Genomic DNA, 23,086 nt, shown 5'->3' with positions numbered 1-23,086 from the left:
GCGGTCTGAGGTTTATTTGGATCATTTCATTGGCAATGTGCAGTCCCTGGCTCAATGAGCAGCAGTGCCCCCGCTGGTGCTTCCGCAAGTTGCAAGCAAACATGAACCTCTTCCCACACTCGGGCCAGCTGAAGGGCTTCCCACTGCTGAAGGACACACAGGTGTTTCAGCAGGGTGGAGGAATTGCTGAAGGCCTTCGCGCACTCAGGTCAGTAGAATGGCCTCACCCCCCCCCCCCCCCCCGCCGCCCCCGTGTGGACCAGCTGATGCTTCCGCAGTGTGGAGGAGCGGATAAAGCCCTTCCCACACTCGGGGCAGGAGAACGGCTTCTCCCCGGTGTGGACGGACTGGTGCCTCAGCAGGGCTGAGGAATTGCTGAAGGACTTCCTGCACTTAGGGCAACTGAACGACCACTCCCCCATGTGGACTCACCAATGGGCCAGCAGGTCGGAGGAAAGAGCAAAGCCCTTCCTACACTCGGGGCAGAAGAACGGCCTCTCCTCAGTGTGGACCCATTGGTGTCTCAGCAGGTGGGAAGAACTGCTGAAGGCCATCTCGCACTTGGGGCCGGAGAACAGCCTTCCCCGGTGTGGACCAACTGTTGCGGCAGCAAGCAGAGGAATCACTGAAGGCCTTCCCGCACTCAGGGCAGCAGAAGGGCCTCTTCCCCTCTGTGGACCCACTGGTGCTTCAGAACCCTTTCAAATTTCACAATATCCTTCTGATAGGAGGGAGACCAGAATTGCACACAATATTCCAAAAGTGGTCCTTAAATACACTATATACGTATTTCTCTTCTGCTCTTCGTAGTTTCTCTGTGCTGCAGTGTGTAGTGGCTCGTTGAAATAATGTCCTGATGCAGCAACGTTTGTGGGTGTTGGGATGATTGTTTCTGTGGTTAAATATTTGGTTTGTGTGTGTTGTTTTTCTGTAGACGCTAGTTTGAAGTTCCCCATTGACTGTTCGCTCTACTGTGACATCTAGGTATGGCGCTTTGTTGTTGTTCTCCTCTTCAAACCAGGAGCCCCCCTCAGCCCCAAAGCCTCACCATTTGGAACACCAATATGCAGACTAGTCAAAGGCCTCCACTGAAAACACCAAGTCGAAGATTCACGCCACTCCATTTACTCCATCCAAGAATTCCTGAACACTAAAGACACTAAGATAGAAGAGGATGGAATAATGCTGTCCTTTGACATAGCAGCCCTGTTCACATCCATTAACATCAACTTGGCCAAACAAAACTGAAGACACTACTCGAAGAACCAGAGACACAAACACAGCACCAACTTCATCAGCAAAGATAGCACTGTCAACCTCGTAGAACTGTGTCTTACCACCCACTTCATATTCAGTAACAAGCCCTCCAAACAAATCAACGAAATACCCATGAAACCACCAGGATCAGGATTCCGAGCAGAAGCAATAATGCAGAGACTCGAACAAACAGCCCTTCCAACGATCCACCCAAACTTTGGGTCCACTACAGTGATGACACTTTTGTCATCAAAAAATGAAACAAATTAGAGGAAACCTACAACACCATCAACAATATCCTCGCTGACATAAAATTCACAAAAGAGGAGAACAACAACAAAGTGCCATTTCTAGATGTCACAGGAGAGCGAACAGTCAATGGTAAATTCAAAACAGCGTCTACAGGAAAACAACGCATACGAACCAAGTACTGAACTACAGAAGCAATCATCCCTCCACAAACAAACAAATCTGAATCAGGACACTATTTCAACGAGCCACGACACACTGCAGCACCCAGGAACGACTATAAATAATTACACAGCGCATTTAAGAAGAATGGGTAGCCTGCACCCCTGAAAATGGTTTCCCTGACCGGGAATCGAACCCGGGCCGCGGCGGTGAGAGCGCCAAATCCTAACCACTAGACCACCAGGGAGATGCGGATTCCGCTTGTCAGCTCTCCTAAAAATTACTTTCCTGCCCGGAAATCGAACCTGGGCCGCGGTCGTCAGCAAGCTTTCACCTGTGCATCCAACAATGTCATTTCTTGTATCCATTGCTCCCGATGCGGTCTCCTCTACATTGGGGAGGCTGGAGACTCCTCGCAGAGTCCAGTCACGGCGCTTGAGGGGATATTTCCGGGACACCCGCAACAATCAACCCCATCGCTCTCTGGCCCAACATTTCAACACCCCCTCCCACTCTGCCGAGGACATGCAGGTCCTGGGCCTCCTCCATCGCCGCTCCCTCCCCACCCGATGCCTGGAGGAAGAACGCCCCATCTTCCGCCTCGGATAAATTCAAACCCAGAACAGTAATGTAGACTTCACCAGTTTCCTCATTTCCCCTCCCCACACCTTACTTCAGTTCCAAACTTCCAGCACAGTGCTATCCTCATGACCTGTCCTACCTGCCAATCTCCCTTCCCACCTATTCGCTCTACCCTCCTCTCTGACCTTTCACCTCCATCCCCACCCCCATTCACCTATTGTACTGTTTGCTACCTTCGGCCCAGCACACCTCCACCCCCCAATTTATCTCTCCGCCCTGGAGGCGTCCTGCTTCCATTCCTGATGAAGGGCTTTTGCCCGAAAAGTCGATTTTCCTGCTCCTCGGAAGCTGTCTGACCTGCTGTGCTTTTCCAGCACCACTCTGATCTAAACTCTGGTTTCCAGCATCTGCAATCCGCACTTTTGCCTACCCAATAAACCCAGTGTGTCGATTTCACATCAACAAACTGACACAAGCAGACACAACGTGTGCAGAAACCCTAGCCACATTACTTTACATAAAAGACATCTGGGAAATGATGTCCAGACAACTCAACGCTCTCAGCATCATGGTAGCCCACAAACCTACCAACACACTTAAACAGCGGCTAATGAACCTGGAATAGCATATACAAACAACCCGCAAACGAATGTTATTCACAAAATACCATACAAGGAAATATATACATGAACTCTGCCGCACAGTTCTCTGTGGCAAGAAATGCTGGGATGAGATAAGGAATATTTTTTTCAGCCAAAACGAATCGGCACTAACTGGACAGCCATTTAAAATCAACGCTGTCAGGCCAGGATGCAAGATCCAACAGGATGAACAGATTTCTTATTTCCTGAAGATTTACAAAGCTGAGACTGGGTTTTGGTGTTTGTTCCCTTTCCACTCCCAGGAGCCGCAGTGGTTGGGGAGGTGAGTTGGAGAAAGTGAAATATGTCCATGAGCAGCGTGTGGAGCGATTTCAGCTTCCCCTCCTCTGACAGCGCTGTGACGTGACTCTGATGTTCTCAGGGACACTTACTGACCCGAGACAGTGAAAAGATTCCCATTCCCGCAAATCAGGAATTCAAACCGTATGCCGGCTTCAGGACAATGAGAAAGATTAATTGGGGTGTGTGAAGAAGCTGTGAGCTGCATTTCAAAGAGGTAGGTGGAGTCAGATGCCTCATCCATTGCGCCCCCGGCCCTGTGCGTACCTGACCCCGCCATGCTGCTGAGTTCTGACGTTAACACGGACATGCGCAGCAATGGGAACATTCACAAGAGGAACAGCCAAAGATAATCACCGTCACTGCTTACCTTCCATTGTCCCAACTTGGTGAAGCAGTATCTTTCACTGGCAAATAAAACACATTCGTCCTCAGGTGCCTGCTTCATTTCGATCACGACTTCACGCCCCTCACTGTTCTCGTCTCATTTCCAAACACTTGGCTCATAGCCTCAAAAGTAGCTCTGTGGGTATCTGCTTGTTCCACCCTGACAGGCAATGGGTTGCAGATTTCCAACCCCTCCACTGATGTGAACCTTAAAGAAGAAACCGGGGAACAGTCTTCCTTTCTTTTTGACGACATTTTTCAACTGTCGTCGGCAAGGTTCACACCTGCGTGGGGAAACCGCAATCGATCTCAAATCCATCGTATTAACCACTCGACCCACGAACAAAGAACCACACTGACAGCTTCATTTCCCAGGTCTCTCTGCCTGTGGAGCTGAGAAATAGTGAGTTATTGCTGGGTTTGTTTGAATACAATCACTTCACAGGTTTCGAAAGGGTTACATATCTGCACATGGCGAGTCTGGTTGTTTCATCACGAAAGATGAAATAAACTTTCAGTTAAAAGCAAAAACAGAAATTGCAGGAGCAACTCAGCAGGTCAGGCACCATCGGTGGAAAGAGAATCAGAGACAATATTTCAGAACTCTGTTTTCTCCCACAGGTACTGCCAAACCTGCTGAGTTTCTCCAGCAGCTCCTCTTTGTGTCTCTGATTCTCAGCATCCGCAGTCCTTTACGTTAGAAATTAAATCAATTCAACCTCATGTGCAGGAATGAGAATCCTTTCAATTTCCCAAAAAATTGTCAGAGATTTCAAGGCATTTGGTAAAAAAAGTAAAAGCGACATTAGGAAGAACACTTTCTTGTCCCTGTCCGACCGTGACAAGGAGGCAGATTCAAGAACACAAAAGGGCATTCGGTGGTCATGTCCAAAGTAACAATGTGGAGATTTACAGGGCGAAGGCAAGAGAATGATACGAATAGAGACTCTCATTTACTTGCTGTGTAGAACCAGCAGAACTAATGTGGGCCTCAAATTGCGCTGTGACACGTGTTGTGATTCAGAGTGAACTCACAGTTCAATCAACGGAAGGTGGGGATTTAGAAAAGTTTATATTTATACAATCTCCTCACGTCAACGCAACAACAAAGTGGTTTAATTATCCGCCAGTGGAGAGACCCGGTTCCTGGAGATGGGACATAGAGCTGGCTCAGTGATATCAATCCACATTGCTCTCTTTGCCACTAGTTCAGAGGGAGAACATTGGAGGGACAAAGGAGAGAATAACGATCTGTGTCGGGTTTGACTAACTGTTCATGGAGACTATTCCTGGCGAACAATAAGTCGTGTGTAACAGCAGACGATGTGATAACACGGCCTCGTGTGGGTGTGGTAGGGATCAAGGGCATGCGGGAGTTCGGATCCAAATAATATTGAACTCGATCTTGAAGACTGGAGGATTCCAAACGGAAAATGCGGCGCTGGTCTTCCATCTGGAGCGGAGCTTTGCTGGAACACTGCTGCATGCCTGAGACAGAGATGTTGGCCAGGGAACAGGGTGGCGTGCTAAAGAGACAGGCAGCGAGACGGGCATCGCCTCTGGGTGGGCTCAGAACCACCAACCTTTCGGTTAACAGCCGAACGCGCTGACCAATTGCGCCACAGAGACAGGCGATTACATGAGTTGCGCCATCACTTAGGGGAGGCTATTATTGAATTCATAAGTCAGCCTCCCGGCCTCGAATTCCAGTTGTCGTCTATCAGTTTTACTTTTCCATAATAAAGCCTGGGAGATTTATTGTGGAGACACCGGGGACAGGCTGGAGACACATCCATGTCAGGAGGAACGAGCTTTCTTACTCCGGGGCCGTCGCCCTTCGAGCCTTTCCGTGTTTTGCCTGTTCCCGAGTTCTCTCATTGGCTCGGAGGCGAGAAGGGGTTTGAATTCCTGATGTGCAGGAACGACAATTCTTTCAATGTCTCAGATCAATTCATGTCCCGAGAACATCAGAGTTAATCACCCGGCCTCTTCAACAAGGGGACGGTGTCTGGACTGTCTCTACTCAGTCGGACAGTTCATCTTTCATTCTCCTCTAAATACGCTTCCCAAAGAGTTTCTAAAGATTCACAAAGCTGGAGACTGGGATTTCTGTTTTGCTTCATGAACATTTTTTCCATTTCGTAACTGACAATATTTTGCCAAAACCTCTTCCCAATTGTACGCCATGATTCATTTCCAGAGATGAGGAATTTCCATTTTGGAGAGACATTCCCAAGGTTGGGAATGTTTGCTTTGGAGCAAAGAAGGTTAACTGGAGATTTCCTGGGGCTGTTGGTAATGATAGGAGAAGAAGCGGTGGGAATGGGCAGATTAATGATCAGAAGAATCAATTGCCACTGACCAGAGTCAGTTACCAGAGGACAGGGATTGAAGTTCTTGAATGAAAAGCAGCACTTGTGCCGATTAAACACAGAGAATACTGCAGAAAGCCAACAGGACGAGCAGCATCTGTGGAAAGGTAAACAGAGCTGACGTTGTGAGGCTGGTACGTTGTTTGTTAACAACCCGATTTTCCTGCATGGCAATCAATTCCCAGACATGAGAAAACGTGATTTTATCGAGACGGGTTTTGTGAAGTTTGAGCGATAATGCAGCCAACAGGAAGTCATTTAAAATCGCCAGTGAAGAAAGCATAGTCAGCAGGTTACCACCCTGAGCGGGGGAGCCCCAAAGAATCTCTACGCCAGCACCTTAAGTGTTCGGCCACAACTACACGCCCAAAGTTGTGGTCTAAAATTTCTCATGGAATGGTTCTAACAGGAAAGGTGAGTATTAGGCTTTTCCTGTCCGCGCCATAGTCCCAACGTATTCTGTTCCCCTGGATTTGATCAGGACAGAGGAGGCTGATGGGAGATCGAACTGAACTACACACATTGATGAGAGATAGAACGGGTGGGAAGGATCCATTCCCATGCATAGAGAGATTAATAATCAGGGCCGAAAATAAGGAGCCACTTCAAGAAATTTGGGGTTCATTCAGCAAAGCTAATGTGGAACTGTTCACAGAAAATTGTGATGAAAGTCTCTCGAGTTATTTTGATGAGAAGTGTTGATGATGCTAATACAATCGAAAGGATGAACGTAGATTGGTAAATGTATTTGGCGACAGTTCTGTTCTAGCCCTGTGAGCGAAACTTGGATCTGAAGGAATAAAAGGGACATTAACAACATCGATCTGAAATTGGATACGTGACAAGAAACAGAGCCATCATTAACAGTTGGCTTTTGAACTGGAGAAGGTTTCTCGTGAAATTAGCTTGAGGCTTGAGGTATGCAAGGTCAAGATAATTTAGGTCAAACACGGAAACGCGATCCTCATTAGCAGACAGTGAAAGGATTACAAGACGCAAATTAAACATTTTCAACAAGTGATACAGTGGACTGGGAAGATAAGTATTATAAACTGTGAACAACAAAGTTGTTGAGCACAACACTTACATTCAAAGACCGAAAACATCCAGGTCCTGATTAATCAGATTGCATTGTGGTGCTTTTCTGCAAAACATCCACTTGCAATGTCCTGCAAAAGAGTGACAAAACCCATCCCTGTCAGCCCAAGATAGAAAATCCGAAGGGATGAACGTTTGCTGATTTTCTGAAGATTCACAAAGCGAAGACTGGCTTTTGGTGATTGTTTCCTTTCCACTCCCAGGAGCCGCAGTGGTTGAGGCGGTGAGTTGGGGAAAGTAAAATGTGCCCGTGAGCAGCGTGTGGGGCTATTTCAGCTTCCCCTCATCTGACAGCGCTGTTTCTTGACTCTGATGTTCTCGGGGACACTGACTGACGCAAGACAGTGAAAAGATTCCCATTCCCGCAGATCGGGAATTCAAACCGTATGCCGGCTTCAGGACAATGAGAAAGATTAATTGGGGTGTGTGAAGAAGCTGTGAGCTGCATTTCAAACAGGTAGGTGGAGTCAGATGCGTCATCCATTGCACCCGGGCCCTGTGCGTATCTAACCATGCTGCAGAGTTCTGACGTTAACACGGACATGCGCAGCAATGGGAACCTTCACAAGGTGAACAAACAAAGATAATCACCGTCACTGCCTCCCTTCCACAGGCCCAACTTTGTGAAGCAGTATCTTTCACTGGCAAAGGAAACACCCTTGTCCTCAGGTGCCTGCTTCATTTAGATCACGATTTCAAGCCCCTCACTGTTCTAATCCCATTTCCAAACACTTTGCTCACAGCCTCAAACGAAGCTCTGCGGGTATCTGCTTGTTCCACCCGAACAGGCAGTGGGTTGCAGATTCCCGACCAGCCCCAATGTGAGTGAAATATTTTCCCCCTCCACTGATTTGAATCTGAAAGAAGAAGCCGGGGAGCAAGCTCCCTTTCTTTTCGACGACATTTCTCATTTTGTACTCGGCAGGGTTCACACCTGCGTGGGGAAACCGCAATGGATTTCAAGTCCATCGCATTAACCACTCGGCCCACGAATACAGAACCACACTGACAACTTCACTTCCCAGGTCTGTGTGCCTTTGGAGCTGAGAAAGAGTGAATCATCGCAGAGTTTGTTTGAATCCAATCACTTCACAGTGTTTCGAAAGAGTTAAATATCTGCACACGGTGTTTGCAGATATTTAGGTGTTTCATCCCAAAAGATGAAATGAACTTTCAGTTAAAAACAAAACTAGAAATTGCAGGAGGAAATCAGCAGGTCAGGCAACATCCGTGGAAAGAGAATCAGAGGCACCATTTCAGGATTCTGTTTTCTCCGACAGGTACTGTCAAACCTGCCGAGTTTCTCTTTTTGTCTCGGCTTCTCCGCATCCGCAGTCCCTGACGTTCGAAATTAATTCAATTCAGAAACCCCTTTGTGGAGAAGATTTCCGTTTGGGGAACATTTTCCTGACCCCATCAAAAGCACACAGCTTTGAAAGCAAGGAATAACAGCGAACACTCCGCCCCTGGGTGGGGTCGAACCACCAACCTTTCGGTTAACAGCCGAACGCGCTGACCAATTGCGCCACAGAGACAGGGGACAACGAGGGTTGCGCCATCGCTTAGGGGAGCCTATTAGCGAATTCGTAATTCAGCCTCCACGCCGAGAATCACAATTGTCATCTATCAGTTTTACTTTTCCATAATAAAGCCTGGGAGATTTATTGTCGAGACACCGGGGACAGTCTGAAGACACATCCATGTCAGGAGGAACTAGCTTTCTTTCTCCGGGGCCGTCGCCCTTCGAGCCTTTCCGTGTTTTGCCTGTTCCCGAGTACTCTCATTGGCTCGGAGGCGAGAAGGGGTTTGAATTCCTGATGTGCAGGAACGACAATTCTTTCAATGTCTCAGATCAGTTCATGTCCCGAGTACATCAGAGTCAATCTCCCGGCCTCTTTAACAAGGGGACGGTGTCTGGACTGTCTCTACTCAGTCGGACAGTTCATCTTTCATTCTCCTCTAAATACGCTTCCCAAAGAGTTTCTAAAGATTCACAAAGCTGGAGACTGGGATTTCTGTTTTGATTCATGAACATTTTTCCATTTCCTAACTGACAATATTTTGCCAAAATCTTTTCCCAATTGTACCTCTTCCGTCATGTCCAGAGATGAGGAATTTCCATTTTGGAGAGACATTCCCAAGGTTGGGAATGTTCGCTTTGGAGCAAAGAAGGTTAACTGGAGATTTCCTGGGGCTGTTGGTAATGATGGGAGAAGAAGCGGTGGGAATGGGCAGATTAATGATCAGAAGAATCAATTGCCACTGACCAGAGTCAGTTACCAGAGGACAGGGATTGAAGTTCTTGAATGAAAAGCAGCACTTGTGCCTAATAAACACAGAGAATACTGCAGAAAGCCAACAGGTCGAGTAGCATCTGTGGAAAGGTAAACAGAGCTGGCGTTATGAGGCTGGTACGTTGTTTGTTCAGAACCAGAGTTATCTGCATGGCAATCAATTCCCAGACATGAGAAAGCGGGACTTTATTGAGACGGGTTTAGTGAAGTTTGAGCAATAATGCAACCAACAGGAAGTCATTTAAAATCGCCAGCGGAGAAAGCATAGTCAGCAGGTTACCACCCTGGGCGGGGGAGCCCCAAAGGATCTCTACGCCAACACCTAAAGTGTTCGGCCACAACTGCACGCCCAAAGTTGTGATGTAAAATTTCTCATGGAATGGTTCTAACAGGAAAGGTGAGTACTGGGCTTGACCTGTCAGCGCCATAGCCCCAACGTATCCTGTTCCCCTGGATTTGATCAGGACAGAGGAGGCTGATGGGAGATCGAACTGAACTACACACATGGATGAGTGATAGAGCGGGTGGGAAGGATCCATTCCCATGCGTAGAGAGATTAATAATGAGGGCCGAAAATAAGGAGCCACGTCAAGAAATTTGGGGTTCATTCAGCAAAGCTAATGTAGAACTGTTCACAGAAAATTGTGATGAAAGTCCCTCGAGTTATTTTGATGAGAAGTGTTGATGATGCTAATACAATCGGTAGGATGAACGTAGATTGGTAAATGTATTTGGTGACAGTTCTGTTCTCGCCCTGTGAGCGAAACCTGGATCTGAAGGAATAAAAGGGACATTAACAACATCGATCTGAAATTGGATACGTGACAAGAAACAGAGCCATCATTAACAGTTGTCTTTTGAACTGGAAAAGCTTTCTCGTGAAATTAGCTTGAGGCTTGAGGTATGCAAGGTCAAGATAATTTAGGTCAAACACGGAAACGCTATCCTCATTAGCAGACAGTGAAAGGATTACAAGACGCAAATTAAACATTTTCAACAAGTGATACAGTGGACTGGGAAGATAAGTATTATAAACTGTGAACAACAAAGTTCTGGAGCACAACACTTACATTCAAAGACCGAAAACATCCAGGTCCTGATTAATCAGATTGCATTGTGGTGCTTTTCTGCAAAACATCCACTTGCAATGTTCTACAAAAGAGTGACAAAACCCATCCCTGTCAGCCCAGGATCGAACATCCGAAGGGATGAACGTTTGCTGATTTTCTGAAGATTCACAAAGCTAAGACTGGGTTTTGGTGATTGTTTCCTTTCCACTCCCAGGAGCCGCAGTTGTTGAAGCGGTGAGTTGGGGAAAGTAAAATGTGGCCGTGAGCAGCGTGTGGGGCTATTTCAGCTTCCCCTCATCTGACAGCGCTGTTTCTTGACTCCGATGTTCTCGGGGACACTTACTGACGCAAGACAGTGAAAAGATTCTCATGCCCGCAGATCGGGAATTCAAACCGTATGCCGGCTTCAGGACAATGAGAAAGATTAATTGGGGTGTGTGAAGAAGCTGTAAGCTGCATTTCAAACAGGTAGGTGGAGTCAGATGCGTCATCCATTGCACCCGGGCCCTGTGCGTATCTAACGGCACCATGCTGCAGAGTTCTGACGTTCACATGGACATGCGCAGCAATGGGAACCTTCACAAGGTGAACAACCAAAGATAATCACCGTCACTGATTCCCTTCCGCAGGCCCAACTTTGTGAAGCAGTATCTTTCACTGGCAAAGGAAACACCCTTGTCCACAGGTGCCTGCTTCATTTCGATCACGATTTCATGCTCCTCACTGTTCTAATCTCATTTCCAAACACTTGGCTCACGGCCTCAAACGAAGCTCTGCGGGTATCTGCTTGTTCCACCCGAACAGGCAGTGGGTTGCAGATTCCCGACCAGCCCCAATGTGAGTGAAATACTTTACCCTCCACTGATTTGAATCTTAAAGAAGAAGCCGGGGAGCAAGCTCCCTTTCTTTTCGACGACATTTCTCATTTTGTACTCGGCAGGGTTCACACCTGCGTGGGGAAACCGCAATGGATTTCAAGTCCATCGCATTAACCACTCGGCCCACGAATACAGAACCACACTGACAGCCTCACTTCCCAGGTCTGTCTGCCTGTGGAGCTGAGAAAGAGTGAATCATCGCAGAGTTTGTTTGAATCTAATCACTTCACAGTGTTTCGAAAGGGTTAAATATCTGCACACGGTGTTTGCAGATATTTAGGTGTTTCATCCCAAAAGATGAAATGAACTTTCAGTTAAAAACAAAACTAGAAATTGCAGGAGGAATTCAGCAGGTCAGGCAACATCTGTGGAAAGAGAATCAGAGGCAACATTTCAGGATTCCGTTTTCTCCGACAGGTACTGTCAAACCTGCCGAGTTTCTCTTTTTGTCTCGGCTTCTCAGCATCCGCAGTCCCTTACGTTAGACATTAATTCAATTCAGAAACCCCTTGGTGGAGAAGATTTCCGTTTGGGGAACATTTTCCTGACCCCATTAAAAGCGTACAGCTTCGAAGCCAAGGAAGAACAGCGAACACAACGCCCCTGGATGGGGTCGAACCACCAACCTTTCAGTTAACAGCCGAACGCGCTGACCAACTGCACCAGAGAGACAGGCGGCGACGAGGGCTGCGCCATCGCGTAGGGGAGGCTATTAGTGAATTCATAATTCAGCCACCCCGCCGAGAATTACATTTGGCGTCTATCAGTTTTACTTTTCCATAATAACGCCTGGGATATTTATTGTGGAGACACCGGGGAAAGTCTGATCCCACTCTCTGGAGACTCATCCACGTCAGGAGGAACTAGCTTTCTTACTCCGGGGCCGTCGCCCTTCGAGCCTTTCAGTGTTTTGCCTGTTCCCGAGTTCTCTCATTGGCTCGGAGGCGAGAAGGGGTTTGAATTCCTGATGTGCAGGAACGACAATTCTTTCAATGTCTCAGATCAGTTCATGTCCCGTGAACATCAGAGTCAATTTCCCGGCCTTAACAAAAAGGGGACGGTGTCAGGACAGTCTCTACTCAATCGGACAGTTCATCTTTCATTCTCCTCTAAATCCGCTTCCCAAAGAGTTTCTAAAGATTCACAAAGCTGGAGACTGGGATTTCTGTTTTGCTTCATGAACATTTTTCCATTTCCTAACTGACAATATTTTGCCAAAATCTCTTCCCAATTGTACCCCTTGCGTCATGTCCAGGGATGAGGAATTTCCATTTTGGAGAGACATTCTCAACGTTGGGAATGTTCGCTTTGGAGCAAAGAAGGTTAACTGGAGATTTCCTGGGGCTGTTGGTAATGATGGGAGAAGAAGCGGTGGGAATGGGCAGATTAATGATCAGAAGAATCAATTGCCACTGACAAGAGTCAGTTACCAGAGGACAGGGATTGAAGTTCTTGAATGAAAAGCAGCACTTGTGCCTAATAAACACAGAGAATACTGCAGAAAGCCAACAGGTCGAGCAGCATCTGTGGAAAGGTAAACAGAGCTGGCGTTATGAGGCTGGTACGTTGTTTGTTCAGAACCAGAGTTACCTGCATGGCAATCAATTCCCAGACATGAGAAAGCGGGACTTTATTGAGACGGGTTTAGTGAAGTTTGAGCGATAATGCAACCAACAGGAAGTCATTTAAAATCGCCAGCGAAGAAAGCATAGTCAGCAGGTTACCACCTTGGGCGGGGGAGCCCCAAAGGATCTCTACGCCAACACCTTAAGTGTTCGGCCAGAACTGCACGCCCAAAGTTGTGATGTAAAATTTCTCATGGAATGGTTTTAACAGGAAAGGTGAGTACTGGGCTTGTCCTGTCCGCGCCATAGCCCCAACGTATCCTGTTCCCCTGGATTTGATCAGGACAGAGGAGGCTGATGGGAGATCGAACTGAACTACACTCATGGATGAGTGATAGAGCGGGTGGGAAGGATCCATTCCCATGCATAGAGAGATTAATAATCAGGGCCGAAAATAAGGAGCCACTTCAAGAAATTTGGGGTTCATTCAGCAAAGCTAATGTAGAACTGTTCACAGAAAATTGTGATAAAACTCTCTCGAGTTATTTTGATGAGAAGTGTTGATGATGCTAATACAATCGGTAGGATGAACGTAGATTGGTAAATGTATTTGGTGACAGTTCTGTTCTAGCCCTGAGAGCGAAACTTGGATCTGAAGGAATAAAAGGGACATTAACAACATCGATCTGAAATTGGATACGTGACAAGAAACAGATCCATCATTAACAGTTGGCTTTTGAACTGGAGAAGGTTTCTCGTGAAATTAGCTTGAGGCTTGAGGTATGCAAGGTCAAGATAATTTAGGTCAAACACGGAAACGCTATCCTCATTAGCAGACAGTGAAAGGATTACAAGACGCAAATTAAACATTTTCGACACGTGATACAGTGGACTGGGAAGATAAGTATTATAAACTGTGAACAACAAGGTGCTTTTCTGCAAAACATCCACTTGCAATGTCCTACAAAAGAGTGACAATACAAATCCCTCTCAGCCCAGGATAGAAAATCCGAAGGGATGAACGTTTGCGGATTTTCTGAAGATTCACAAAGCTAAGACTAGGTTTTGGTGATTGTTTCCTTTCCACTCCCAGGAGCCGCAGTGGTTGAGGCGGTGAGTTGGGGAAAGTAAAATGTGCCCGTGAGCAGCGTGTGGGGCTATTTCAGCTTCCCCTCATCTGACAGCGCTGTGACTTGACTCCGATGTTCTCAGGGACATTGACTGACGCGAGACAGTGAAAAGATTCCTATTCCCGCAGATCGGGAATTCAAACCGTATGCCGGCTTCAGGACAATGAGAAAGATTAATTGGGGTGTGTGAAGAAGCTGTGAGCTGCATTTCAAACAGATGCGTCATCCATTGCGCCCCGGCCCTGTGCGTACCTCACGCCGCCATGCAGCAGAGTTCTGACGTTAACACGGACATGCGCAGCAATGGGAACCTTCACAAGGTGGACAACCAAAGATAATCACCGTCACTGATTCCCTTCCACAGGCCCAACTTTGTGAAGCAGCATCTTTCACTGGCAAAGGAAACACCCTTGTCCTCAGGTGCCTGCTTCATTTCGATCACGATTTCATGCCCGTCCCTGTTCTAATCTCATTTCCAAACACTTTCCTCACAGCCTCAAACAAATCTCTGCGGGTATCTGCTTGTTCCACCCGAACAGGCAGTGGGTTGCAGATTCCCACCAGTCCCAATGTGAGTGAAATACTTTTCCCCCTCCACTGATTTGAATCTTAAAGAAGAAGCCGGGGAGCAAGCTCCCTTTCTTTTCGACGACATTTCTCATTTTGTAGTCGGCAGGGTTCACACCTGCGTGGGGAAACCGCAATGGATTTCAAGTCCATCGCATGAACCACTCGGCCCACGAATACAGAACCCTCTGACAACTTCACTTCCCAGGTCTGCCTGCCTTTGGAGCTGAGAAAGAGTGAATCATCGCAGAGTTTGTTTGAATCCAATCACTTCACAGTGATTCGAAAGGGTTAAATATCTACACTTGGCGAGTCGAGATGTTTCATCCCAAAAGGTGAAATTTCCGTTAAAAACAAAACTAGAAATTGCAGGAGGAACTCAGCAGGTCAGGCAACATCTGTGGAAAGAGAATCAGAGACAACATTTCAAAATTCTGTTTTCTCCGACAGGTACTGTCAAACCTGCCGAGTTTGTCTTTTTGTCTCGGCTTCTCAGCATCCGCAGTCCCTTACATTAGACATTAATTCAATTCAGAAACCCCTTTGGGGAGAGGATTTCCGTTTGGGGAACACTTTCCTGACCCCATTAAAAGCGTGCAGCTTCGAAGCCAAGGAAGAACAGCAAACACTGCCACCATAGTTAGGCTTGAACCACCAACCTTTACGGTTGACGGCCGAACGCGCTGAACAAATGCGCCACAGAGACAGGCGTTAGCATCCGCTGTGCCATCGCTTAGGGGAGGCTATTAGTGAATTCATAATTCAGCCTCCCCGCCGAGAATTACTGTTGTTGTCTCCCGCGCAGTCTGGCGAGAGATCCCGGCTTTCTTAACTTGGCTTGTGCAAAAATGCCCGATTAAACTTCTCAAAAAGAACCTTCGTGAAACGAGGCTGGGCTCCCTGGAGTACGAATGGGACAGGAAGTGAAATGATTGGAGATAGCATTGAACAGGTTGACGTGTTTACTTCCCTAATTTTCTTATCCCTGTGCCAATTGGCACGTGACTTGGGAAGTAATGTTATTCCACACACTGGAGCAGTGGGATTTGAACCTGAGCCTCAGGGCTCTATGGGTGACTACAGCTGCACCACAAAAAAAAACCTCTAGTAAATAGGTCCTCTTGAGTTGAATGAGAGGAAACAGCTTCCTCCTCAACATGAGACACGACCACTGTACCCTCCGTGCCCATTACAATAAATTGAGCCGCCTCCTGTTGAATGAATGAGTGGGAACCCCTCTCCGAGCTCCAAGAAGCGGGGGGCCCGGCTGGAGGCTGGATATGCTCAAGGCTGGTATCTATTAACTTATTTAAATGGTACCTACTGCATGGGAGTATGGTTTACATTAAAACCGGAGGATCATGTCAGAGTGTTTGTTTATATTTCGCAGTTGTAGTTGGTAAAATACACTCCCTGGAGGAGCACCTTCTATGATGCTGCATTTCTTGCCTTCTGCCCTTCCCCCATTTGTTATCTCTCATCTCGATTTTACATTTTCAGTCAAATTTAATTTCACATTAATCAGCCTTGGTATTCACTGTGTATTATTAATTAATCTGTTGGATTGATGTAAAACAAAATTAATGGTGTAATTTCATTTATGTTGTCTGAGTTTGACATTGAATGTGCAGGTGTGAATGCCAGTAAGTTGTAAAAACAAATCAAGAACTTGTGCTTTTTAAACAAAAAGACGAGTTCAATGGTATTACTGGCATTGTCTCCTTTGAGGATGATGATTATAGTCTGACCAACAAACCATTTCATGCAGTCACCCAGTTTAATTAAAGTCTTTTGGAAAATAATTCTGGCAGGCAAAGATTTATACAACCCAAAATACGGTTGGTAATCATGTGTATTCTTATCTTTTAAGCCGTAACAGAAGGCATTGCGTGGCGGTTTGAGACTGAAACTTCGCTGGAAAGAATGTAGATTGATGAGGGAAGTCAAAATGGCAGAGTCTCGGGCCACAATCTATCAGTCTGGCTTGATTGCATGAGTGGTGGTAGTTCAAAAGCACCTTCCAAGTCATGACCTCAACCACCAAGAACAGACAAGTGTGAACACAGGCTTCCGACTGCAAGATATATCGCATTGTTTCTTTGTTATTGACCAAAATGCTGGAACTCACTCCTGAACATTGTTGCAGTCCACATCATATTTGTGAAGCAATTTAAGAGGCAGTTGAGCACCACCTTTTCAAGGTGTGTTTGGGAAGAGTTGTTGGCACAGCCAATGACATTCACATGTCATGAAATAGTAAGCAAAGAGCCCACAGTGTTCGGAGGCTGTATGTTAGCATGGATAGAGGATTGGCTAACTACCACAGTTGTGGTAAGGGGCATGTTCAGGATGACAACTTGTAACTCGTGGTGAACCACAGGGATCAGCGCTGGGGCCAACATTATTTACAATATATATACGAATTACTTGGATAAGTAAAGTGAATGTACTATTGCTAAATTTGTAGAAGAGACAGTTGATGTGAAAGCAGGTGGTGAGGATGACATTAGATATCTGGAGAGGGATATAGACAGGTTAAGCAAATGAGCGAAAGCTTGGCAGATGGGAAAATGAGGTAATACAGTTTGTCAGGAGGTGAAGAAATGAATATTAATGGAGAAAGCTTTAGAATAGAGGGATTTGGAATCACGTCCACGAATCTCTTCATCCAATTTCAGTGAGTAATAGGGAGGCAAATGGGAGGTTGGCCATTTCAATAGAGTAGAAATGTAGGGAGGTTATAGTGAACCTATGTAAGGCATTAGTCAGGCCACAACTGAATACTGTGAACAGTTTAGGGCCCTTTACCTGAGGAAAGATATATTGGCATTGGAGGCAGTCCAGAGAAGGTTGACCATGATGATACCAGGGATGGAAAGAACGTCTTATGAGGAGAACTGAATAGTTTGGGCCTGTGCTTATTAGAAGTTAGAAGAATTAGAGGTAACCTTATTGTCACGTACAAGATTCTGAGGAGACTTGACAGGCTCGACGTGGAAAAGTGGGTGAGACTGGAACCAGAGGAAGTAACCTCCAAATAAGAGATTGCATGTTTAGGACAGATAGGAATTTCTCCTGAGGGCAGTAAATCTGTGGAACTTGATACTACAGAGGGCTGTTGAGCCTGGGTTGTTACGTGCATTCAAGGCTGAGATAGATTTTTTTTAAATCAGTAAGCGAATTGAGGATTATGGGGAAATGGCAGCAAAATGGAGTAAATGTTTCCCAGAATAATCGTGATCTGAACAAATGGCAGAGTCAACTCAATGGGCTGAATTGAATAGTAAATAGTAATTCTGTTCACCGAGCTGGAAGTTTTTGTTGCAAACATTTCGTCCCCTGGCTTGGCGACATCATCAGTGCTTGGGAGCCTCCTGCGAAGCGCTTCTTTGATGTTTCCTCCGGTGTTTATAGTGGTCTGACCCTGCCGCTTCCGGTTGTCAGTTTCAGCTGTCCGCTGTAGTGGTTGGTATATTGGGTCCAGGTCGATGTGTTTGTTGATGGAGTTTGTGGATGAATGCCATGCCTCTCGGAATTCCCTGGCTGTTCTCTGTCTGTCTTGCCCGATGATAGTAGTGTTGTCCCAGTCGAATTCATGTTGCTTGTTGTCTGCGTGTGTGGCTACGAAGGATAGCTGGCCGTGTCGTTTCGTGGCTAGTTGATGTTCATGTATGCGGATTGTTAGCTGTCTTCCTGTTTGTCCTATATAGTGTTTAGTGCAGTCCTTGCATGGTATTTTGTACACTACATCTGTCTTGCTCATGTTGGGTATCGGGTCCTTCGTTCTGGTGAGTTGTTGTCTGAGCGTGGCTGTTGGTTTGTGTACCGTTGTGAGTCCTAGGGGTCACACAACAACGAGCACCCGAGCTACAAATCTTCGCACAAACTTTGAGTAAATAGTAAGGAGGAAAAGGATGCAACTGTCAATTACAGACCAGTCAGTGTTGGAAGCCTAGAGATTGGAGGGAGTTGGTGGCATTTGGGCATTGTTACTGGATTTAACATCTGGAGTTTCAAATTGATGCTGCTATGGCCCCGATGCAATTTGAAATCAATTTATGTATCTGGAATATAAACTTATCGCTGCTTTAGTGATCTTATCAATTATCATAAGTACCTATCTTGTTCACTAATAACCTTTTTTTAAGGAAGGAAATCTTCAGTCCTTTCCCAGTTTGGTGAATGTGTCACTCTTGATCCAAAGTCATGTGGTTGACTCTTAACTGCCCTCTGAATTGGCACTTGGATATTTTTTGGGAGACGAAGTGTCACGTTCCATGAATGAATAAAGAAAAATATTCAGGACAAGATTGTCAATGTCACTGTCAGTGAAGGGAAGATTGCGATCTAGTGATACTGGTTAAGTAGCCCAAAGATCTCGGTCTTCTGAGAACAAAAATTAAAATCCCATCATGGATGTTAGTGGACTTTATTTTCAACGAATAAAAAGATCTGGAAATGAGAGTTTATCTCTGCACTGGCAACCAGGAAACCATTATTGGCTAAGACAATGAATTGCAGCTGTTGGAGATCAGCAACAAAAGGCACAATTGCTGGGGAAATGCAGCAGGTCTGGCAGCATCTGTGGAAAGAAAACAGTTAATGTTTTGAATCCAGCCTAATTTTGAAAGGCCACCGGGCTCAAAACAGTAACATTGTCGTCTCCTCATAGATGCTGCCAGAACTGTTGTTTTTGTCCAGTCATGACAGAGTGTTGTGAAAGTGTTCTTTTAGGGAGGGAAATCTACCACTCACAACTCTACACACGCGTGCACACGCTCACATCATGTGACTCCAGACCTACTACAATGTGGTTGACTCTCAACTGCCTTTTCGCAGGAAGCCAATCGCTCAGTCCAAAGGCCATGAGGGATGGGGAGCAAATGTTGGACGTGCTAGCAACAATCCCATCCCTCAAAATATTTTCTTATATATTTTAAAGCATAGGTTAATGAAGGACAACCAAAACAAACTGCTTTGGGAAAGTCATGCCCAACTAACCTGATTTGCTTGTTGTTATAAATATTGTTTTAAAATCCTCTTCAGAGAGGACATTGGTTCCATCATTGTTGCAATGCTGCATGCAATTTCTGTGCTTTCTGCTACAGGAAGGGTGTTGTGAAACTTGAAAGGGTTCAGAAAATATTTACAAGGATGCTGCCAGGGTTGGAGGGTTTGAGCTCCAGGAAGAGGTTGAAGAGATTGGAGCTATGTTCCCTGGAGCTTTGGTGACATTAAAGACATTTATAAAATCATGAGGGACATGGGTAAGGTAAATAGGCAAGGTCTTCTCTCTTGGGGTGGGGAAGTCCAAAATTAGAGGGCATAGGTTTAAAGTTAATGACAAATGGAGTTTAATATAGATAAGTGTGAGGTCTTACATTTTGTATAGTCAAATCAAGGTAGGAATTTCATGGTGAATGGTAGGACCTTAAGGAGTGTAGTGGAACAGAGGGATCTTGGAGTACAGGTTCACAGTTCTCTGAAAATGGAGTCACAGGTAGAAATTGTTTGGCACACTGGCCTTCATCAGTCATGGCATTCAGTATAAAATACCGAATTAGATTTGAGATAAGCACCAAATCTGTTTCATATGCAGTAATTCAAACCAAGAGATGTAGGGGTGCAGGTTCATAGCTCCTAGAAAGTGGAGTCATGGGTAGACAGGTCGGTGAAGAAGACTTTCGGCATGCTTGCTTTCATCAGTCAGAGCACTGAGTACAGGAGTTGGGATGAATTGTTGCAGCTGTCACAGATTCCACACAACAACACAAGACGTGACCCTGCCCTCCCCTGACTGACTGTCCCTTTGCATATCAGGGGGAAGACACCCCTTTAATTGTAATGATCAGACAACATGCCATCCTTCAAAACAAGGTCTGCGTTCACAAATATTTGGACAGAGGAAAGAAGTTCTAGTCTGGGTGAAGATCAATCTTCATTGCGTGAGAGAGAGAGAGAGAGAGAGAGAGAGAGAGAGAGAGAGAGAGAGAGAGAGAGAGAGAAAGAGCAGCAGCAGCTTCAGGCGTTCATGGTCCAACTTCTGAAAAGACCTTGTCTGATTTGCAGCTGTTTATGGGCTTGTAATATCGAGCTGCAGCATATTGTAGATCTTCAGTAAGCCCTGCCAGTGCTTCTATGTGGTCTGAAATTTATCGTACAATTTGTGTATTTCCTATGTATCTGTATCCAGCTTCACCTTAATTGTATTCCCCTCTTTATCTCTTTTCCCCCATCCTCACCCCTCCACACATCAGCATATCATTAGACTATAGGAGCAGAAATTATGCCATTCAGCCCATCGAGTCTGCTCCACCATTCAGTCATGGCTGATAAGTTTCTCAACCCCGTTCTCCCTATAACCTTTGATCCTCTTGATACTCAAGAAAATATTTTCAATGATCTTACCTCCACAGCCTTCCGGGGCAGTGAATTCCATCGATTACCACTCTATGTCTGAAGTTTTCCTTATTTCTGTTCTAAAACATCTTCCCTTTACTTTAAGGCTGAGGAGGAGGCATAGAGGAGCGTGGTGTGCACTTGTAAACTCCAGAACTTCCCAAACTTCACGAGTCAACAATAACGCTTTCTGGAGCAAGAAATGAAAGGGCTGACGAGAAACTGTGACACCACAGGAAGTGAAATTAGGCCATTCAGCCCATTGAGTCTGCTCCACCATTCACTCATTCTTGAGTATCAAGGGGCTCAAACGTTACAGGAGAATGGGGTTAAGAAACATATCAGCCATGATTGAATAGCAAAGCAGATTCAATACGATAAATGGCTTGTTAACCATCCCTGGGAAGAAGGAGGCAACACAATAAGTTGTTTCTTGGGACAGGTAAGATAATGTTATTTTACAATGGTGTGACAAAAGGACAATTAATTCTGCCTGTGGAAGGAAAGCCCTGATATAGAGGGGTTAATTGCAGGGCAGGCTGTTTCAAACAGACAGCTAACCCTCAAGGATAAGAAGGTAAACTACAGACCTGAGGTCTCCAGCAATGTGAGGTGATGTTAGAGTCTTAAAAAAAAGGCACACCACAGATTTGAAATTGAGGAAACGCAACCAAAATTCAACTCCAGAATGATAAAGCAGCAGCAGTACTTAAAAGAATAATACTGCATCAAACCCTGGACACTTCCAGAGATGGGCACTGTCGGTGGAAACCCAGTTAAATTCAGCCATCAACTGGGTGATAGCCATATTTGGGGGGGGGGGGGGGGGGCGGGTGGTGAAGCTGAATGAACTTGAGAGGTTTTATTTGTGGTTGCTACGTGCAATAAAGTGCAAATCATTGTTTCAGCATTTGATTGTCTGTCCGGTTTCTGAGTCAGGAGCCAAATTAAGGTGATTCACCCACAACCACACCAAGAGGCTGGGATTAGTATTGACTCCATTGCATTCAAGAGAATGTCATCAATACTGTTATAAAGCGAAGGCTGAACCCCGCCCCACCACTCTACAAGATCTCAAACCGAAACGTCCAAAGAGTGGCACGTTGCCCTTTAATCTGTGAAGTCAGTGTGATAAGTAATGTAACCTGCTGTAGTGTTAAAAGTAAATCCCTGACACTTTACAACCGACAATCAGCAATTTATTTAACCAACTCTCACGGTGAACAAATGAACAAAACTACTAACAAACTGAATAAATCCGTCCTAACTACTGAGTATTCTGGAATAAATCAAGATTCTTCTGGTATGCTGTTCCAATCAATGCATGTCCCACTCAGATAACACATAATAGAATTTAATCTCTCAGATTACAACCAGGTTATGTGTCTTCCGGAATATTCTGTGCCATCTTCTGTCGGGGATGCCTCCTCCGATTCCTCTGTCAGGAATGCCCTTCTCTATTTTTCTAAATGATGCTTTCTCTCATGCACAGATGACTGAGAGCACCAATTCTTTTTGATAGGATTGGTCCTGTTGTCAAAACTTTCGGATTTAAATTTAATAAGTTTTTGGTAGCCAATGGGGCTGATTTAAATTGATTGGTGAAATTGCAAATGTGTTTTCTTGTCCTGCTAACTGTACAGCCCTTTGATACAAATGTTTCAGTTCAGGTGCTTTTTGTTGTGATCATGCTGCTCCTTTAAGAAGATGACAATGTTGGTTTATTTTCAGGAGGGGTTGTAAATGGCTTCCCATTCATCCAGGTTTAAGGTTTTCGCTAATGGTTAACAGATACTGGCTAAGGCAACAATCCGGGAAAAGGGTTTGACACTTTTTTTTCTAAAACACTTCTACAATGAAAGGGCAGTTGTCCCATTCTTTTCCCCTGCTTTTGGTTTTAGCAAGCAGTCTGTCTGAAGCTGCTGCAGGAAGAGATGTTTCCTGATTCAACAGATGTTTCTGGCTGACTCTAAAGCTTCAGGGAAAATAGTACCAGCGTATTCAGCCTCTCCCTGTTGCTCTAACCTTGCAACCCCGGCAACATCCTTCCAAACCTTTTCTGAACCCTTTCAATTTTCACAATGTCTTAAAAAGACGTCTACTTTGCTCGACTAATGTGGGAGAATTTTCTGCAT

The 23,086-nt window shown here is 45.6% G+C and overlaps 1 protein-coding gene and 2 non-coding genes across 3 annotated transcripts in view; 1 reads left to right on the top strand and 2 right to left on the bottom strand.

Moving 5' to 3' along the window:
* LOC148143911 (uncharacterized) overlaps positions 1-23,086 on the top strand; it is a 384,436-nt gene that overhangs the window by 154,954 nt on the left and 206,396 nt on the right. The window lies entirely within an intron of this gene.
* On the bottom strand, positions 1,844-1,915 carry trnae-cuc (transfer RNA glutamic acid (anticodon CUC)). Its single transcript has one exon. It is a non-coding gene; the product is annotated as a tRNA-Glu (tRNA).
* Positions 8,510-8,583, bottom strand: trnan-guu (transfer RNA asparagine (anticodon GUU)). The gene has a single exon. It is a non-coding gene; the product is annotated as a tRNA-Asn (tRNA).

Source organism: Chiloscyllium plagiosum, unplaced genomic scaffold, assembly GCF_037043375.1.
Source record: "Chiloscyllium plagiosum isolate Xiang-an unplaced genomic scaffold, Cpla_swu_hap1 HiC_scaffold_27, whole genome shotgun sequence".
NCBI lineage: Eukaryota > Metazoa > Chordata > Chondrichthyes > Orectolobiformes > Hemiscylliidae > Chiloscyllium > Chiloscyllium plagiosum.
The sequence above is the reverse complement of the archived record's forward strand: the minus strand, read 5'-3'. Positions and strand labels throughout refer to the sequence as shown.